Source organism: Cervus canadensis, chromosome 2 (assembly GCF_019320065.1).
Source record: "Cervus canadensis isolate Bull #8, Minnesota chromosome 2, ASM1932006v1, whole genome shotgun sequence".
NCBI classification, from domain to species: domain Eukaryota; kingdom Metazoa; phylum Chordata; class Mammalia; order Artiodactyla; family Cervidae; genus Cervus; species Cervus canadensis.
In genome coordinates this window covers 4,910,644-4,916,643 of record NC_057387.1, presented here as the reverse complement: position 1 = coordinate 4,916,643, position 6,000 = coordinate 4,910,644, and positions in this window count along the sequence as shown.

The window sequence follows — 6,000 nt, the reverse complement described above, 5'->3', positions numbered from 1 at the left end:
GTGCGACCCCACAGATGGCAGCCCATCAGGTTCCGCCACCCCTGGGATTCTCCAGGCAAGAACACTGGAGTGGGCTGCCATTTCCTTCTCCAATGCATGAAAGTGAAAAGTGAAAGTGAAGTCTCTCAGTCCTGTCCAAATCTTTACAACCCCATGGACTGCAGCCCACCAGGCTCCTCTGCCCATGGGATTTTCCAGGCAAGAGTCCTGGAGTGGGGTGCCATTGCCTTCTCTGAGGAAATGCAATAAATCCTCAATTTTCTATGTAGATTCCAGCTTCCCCCAAGTTCAACCTGAATGTTTTCCCATGAAGCAATGGGTCATTCTTGGCCTAGGAATCAAGGTATCTGTTTAATCTAGAGAATAGATTATAGCAGAGGTCCCCAAACTTTTTGGCACCAGAGACCTGTTTTATGGAAGACAAGTTTTCCACAGACTGGAAATGGTAGGGAGAATGGTTTCAGGATGATTCAAATACATTACATGTATTTTTTTAAAATTTTTAATTAGAGAATAATTGCTTTACAATGCTGTGTTGGTTTCTGCCTTACAACAACATGTATCAGTTGTAAGTATACACCTATCCCATCCCTCTTTGCTTCCCCCTTCCCCACACCCATCTCACTCTTCTTGGTCATCACAAAGCACAAGGCAGATCTCCCTGTGTTATATTATGCACTTTATTTCTAATCTAATGTTGTTGCTGACCTGACAGGAGGTACCAATCCATGGCTCAGAGATTGGGGACCCTGATTACAGCCAACACTTTACCTTGATTGTATCAGATATCTCCTGTAGAGATTTCAATGTAATTTTTAAAAAGTAAATAAGAGTGCTACTATTTTTGCAAATTGGAAATTTATTCAGACAGTATTTATTTTGGATAAGTATACCTTGCAAAACTTGGGTTATACCATGCTGATAAAGCATATTATTATTATAATTATTTTACCAAATGCAGAGCCTTAGTCTAAGAATAAAGCAAGAAAATAACACAGCATATGGCTTAAAATAGAGGCACCTGACAAAATACAGTGTTAAACAATGTATGTTATCATATAAAAAGGGTGAGGAAAAGAGGATCCGGGATTTCTTAGTTAGGTGACAGGAGCACACAAGGCAGTGTCAGTTCTCAGCAGAGTAGACAGCAAAGAGTTCAAACAGTAAGGGGAAAAGGTGAATAAAATAAAGAGATAGAGTAAGCAGAAGGCAGAGGTCAAAACTAAAAAAAAAAAAAAAGTATTAACAAAAGTTAAAGGCGATACATTGATCCAAGTCACTATTTAACTGCCTCCACCCCCAAAGTTTAGTTTAAATCTACTGTGAAATTTTATATTACTTGTGATTTTATAATGTAATATGATGCAAAAAAACAACAATGTATTTAACTTGCTTTCAACCATCTTACTAGAACTAGAGCAGAGTGCATGAAACATATCAGCATTAGAATATCTCTGTAATCCCAAATCCTGAAGCACAAATCTTAAAGTAATGACCCTTACTGAAAAAGGTCAAAAGTTCTACCATTTTCTTTTGTTTGACAGCAGGAAAATGGTAGAAGATGATCTTATGGATCTTTATTTCATGGGGTTAGAAAGCTTGGCCTCTAGTTAACTCAAGGTTTTTGCTTTAAAAAGTTCGCAGAGTCCTCTATGCCAGTGGAAGATGGAGGGCTCAGCTTCCCCACCTCCCTTTCTGGTGTTTGTATGGAATAATGAGTCCCATAAGCTCAAGCCTGATAATGCTCTTATAATGTAAAGGAGGAAAGCCAAGTGAAGTGGATTTGTGCATCCTTCTAATGAAAAGTTGGCCTGTCTGTTTTTATCAGACTAATGAAGCCCCTACACCATTCTCTGGCCTGGTGTAAGCCTCACAATGGAGACAGTGAGCTCTCTCCAACACAGCTCCTCAGCAGATGCTATCTGCCAGCTCCCTTCACTGAAGAGTTCATTTTAAAGGGATCCTGGCTTGATTAAGGCTTTGTGAGCCTCCCAGCCTCATTACAAATCAATGGAGATGAACTGAGTGCTTAATACTGAAAAGCCAAGCTAACAAAAGCTGACTTATTACAAGCTAAAGGGCTGGGACTCTCCTGGGTGTTTCAGCTTTGTTTTATTTTGTATTTCAGCTCTCTCTCCCCTCTTCTCTCCCCAGCCACCCCCAAACAAATCCAATCCATTTTCAGCGGCAATAGTCAAGTGCCTCAAAAGATCTTTCCCTCTATCTAAAATTGTAAACTCTAAAAGAATGGTATCGTCTTAGTGTGACCACAGTTTTCTGACTAACAGTGAAAAGTTTTACCTTCTCTATGTCACTTATTCACAGATAAATTATGTTTCTAGTACTTTTGGAAAACCTCCTGCTTACTGTTTACCATTTACTAACTCCCCCTCCCCATACTCTTTATAGTACAAGAATGTAAAATGGCAAGGGGAAATTGGAAACATTTGATCATCCATGAAGAAAAGGCAGCAGTTGAAATAAACTTCCTTCCAGATCCTTCAGGGGTTACAGACACCTCTGCACTAGATCTGTAATAAGATGATGAGAAACCTCATATTGGGGGGGTGGGGTGGGGGAAAGCCACCCAAAACAAAGGAAATTTCAAACCACCATAAAATCAAGCCTCATTGTCCTAGAGTCTGGGGCAGCTCCTTTGCTGATAAAGATTGGAAGGATCTGTCCTTATGGATATGACTCACCTATCTTTCCCTGAAGAAATAACAGCAAACATTGATCATGCTATCATTCTGTCTCAATCTTGGTGTTAAGTACTTTACATTTAAGCAGTATTTTATTTAATCATTACAGTAATTATATGAAAAAAAGTTTTCATTAATATTTGCACTTTACAAATGTGGGAACAAATAAAGAAAGAAGTAGATTTATTTTCCAAGTTACACACAGAGTATGCAGGCACTGCATGGAACCTAGGTCTCACTCTGACTCCAGAGCCCATCAACTAAATCACTGCACTGATCTGCCTCCATAAAAGACTGCAAAACAAACAAACAAGCAGAAAGCCTTAGGAAATGAAAAGAGAGAGATTTTGCTGAAATAAACCCAGTAAAGACTTTGAGATCCAGCAACCTTTGTTTACAAAAGGCGACTCTTTGCTGTCCAGCCCCAGCCCTCCTGCCCCAGTGCATTCACTATGCCCCATTTGACTGGCAACTCTGTGTGGTCTAGGCTTGCTCTAACCTAACAGCCCAGACTCGGGAGTCAGATGCACCAGATTTAAATCCCAGATTCCTTTTTACCAGTGAGTGTCCTTGGGCAATTTGCCTAATATTTGTGAGTTACCATGTGCACATCTGAAAAATGAAGCTAGGGTCATGTGAAGATTAAATGTGAAAACATGTAAAATGCATTGCGGATGCGTCTTCCTTGACTGTTCATCTCATTTTTCGTTTTTCCTCAAACCCTCCAAAAATGTCTGCTAAACTAACCCACAGTAATGGCTTCTAAAGCTTAATATGCTACTTCTCCCAGGGGCAATTCTGTTTTAACAGACTAGAATGCTTTAGGACAAAAATGGGTTTTTAATTATGGGATTAGATTTATTGCTGAGGTGTGAGAGAGAGGTCTCTACTTTAAAATCTTTCAAAGAAATAGGTGCTCTTCTTCATTCATGCATGGATAACAGGTCCACAATGAATCTCAAAACTTTGAAAACTTTTTGCTGTTTTTATCAAACATAATGTAGCAACAACTATCACCTACACAGGACAAGGAGAAAAGTAGAGATATTTAACAAATGCCTAACCGTGGCTCCTTCATTTGAGATTCTGACCTCCATTCCATATTCTAAGTCTCACAGTTCTTTTTTTAATTGTTTTATTTATTTATTAGCTGTGCCCACAGCATGTGGGATCCTAGTTCCCTGATCAGGGATTGAACCTATGTGCCTTGCATTGGAAGCATGGAATCTTAATTAAGTACTAGACCACCAGGGAAGCCCCTCAGTCACTCAATTCTTTTCCTTTTTCTCCTTGCACAGAAATGTAGATATTCTTACCATTGACCATACAAAAGAGTAGCTTCAAAGGACAGAGCTACAAATGGCAATGGCAGAAATTGTCACAGATTATAGGTTGTCACAGAATTATTTTTTTTTTCAATAGCTTTTTTAACTGCAAAGATGTCAGGAAATAGGCCTATACAGCAATTTGACTTTTGTGAGTTCCAAAGGAATTTCTTCCTAGAATTATGGTACTTTGTCACTACCCTTCATGACACACATGCATATGTAAAGTTGTGTTGTTAATACCAGATCGAACTTTCATCAGCCAATTGACTTTCTCCAATTTAAGACAAGAATCAAGATGCTTGAGAAACTCTTCCTTTCTGACCCCAAAGTATTATTATTCTCTCTGGAAAAAACAAAACAAAAACAAAAAACTTGCCTCTTAGGAAGTTCATGGGTAAAAAAAAATTCAGTTCCTTGCACAAGACAATATCCAGTGGTGAGTTATAGTTATGTGAGCATAGGACAATGTTCAGGGATCAGGTCTGGGTCAGGGATGGGGCATCTGGCAGATCAGAGCGGCAGAGGCCTTTGGTCTCTGCTTCTACTCCCAGCTCACTGTTCGATCTAATTTATTCATCCGGCAACATTTTTGAGCAATCACCATTTGCCAGGTCTTTAAGGTGGGCTCAAATTAGAAGTCCCCTGAAGCTTGTTCTTACCAAAGTAGTCTGCAGCTGTCAAGAGAACTAGGTGTCCAGACCATGACCCAGACAGCACCTGTAGCTACTCATGGAGAAAACGTGAAGGGGATTCTAGGTCAGGTACCAAGGGGAGCCTGACAAATGGCTTTAATGTCCAAGAACCAATGTCCTTGACCTTTTCGAGAACTTGACTTAGATAGCAAGAGGAAGGGAAGCTAAACTTGAGCTTTTGTAGTTTGCTTTATTGCTTTTTCTCTTTCTTTGTTTTGCTTGCTTTTTGTTTTAATACAAAATGTCTCCTATACATATATTATTGATATCTACAGAACTGATTGCCTAATTTTTTTTATTATTAATTTCTGCCTTTGGGAAAAGAAAGAATCAAATTAAACCATTTAAATAGAAGGGATGAATGCTGCCAAGGGGAAATAACAAAGAAGTGATGACAGCAATCACATTATGTCCTCTGCTTTACATTGCTCATTTGACTAAAACAAAAAAAACAAAAAAACTTTTTATTTTTGAGTATTTTTAGATTTACAAAGAAGTTGCAAAGATGGTACAGAGTTCCCATATACTCTTTATTCAGTTTCCCTTATGTTAATATCTTACATAAGCACAGTGCGTATCTCAAAACTAAGAATTTAACAATGATACCTTACTATTAACTAAACTATAGGCTTTTTTTTTTTTTCACCAGTTTTCCACTTTTTTTTTTTTTGATTCCAGGATTCAATCTAGCATATCAAGGTGCAATTAGGACACCATGTGCTTTAAAATTATGATTAATATTGTTAATTATTAAATTTAGATTTCTCACATCCCATGAGCTCAAACATTTAAGCAACTTACCCTTAATTTCAATGGAAACTTTCTTTCTATCTGAGATAGAATCAACAAATTAAACATGGACAAGCTTATCAGATTATTGCCAATTTATCACCTATTGCCAATAGGTCATCAAGATCTACTAAAGTAAGAAGCAAAAGAAAATAATTTCTATAACAGGGAACACAGTCATTTAAAAATTGTGGTACTGATAATCATGCTCTTAGAGCACAAATGGACAAGAAACTATGTTTACAGCTAAAAGTTATCTTGGGCTTCCCTGGTGGCACAGACAGTGAAGAATTTGCCGCAACGCTGGAGAAATGGGTTCGATCCCTGGGTTGAGAAGATCCCTTAGAGGAGGGCATGGAAACTCACTCCAGTTTTCTTCCCTGGAGAATCCCCATGGACAGAGGAGCCTGGTAGGCTATACAGTCCATGGGGTCGCAAAGTGTCAGACACCACTGAGCAACTAAGCACAAAGGTTGTCTTGTAAAATTG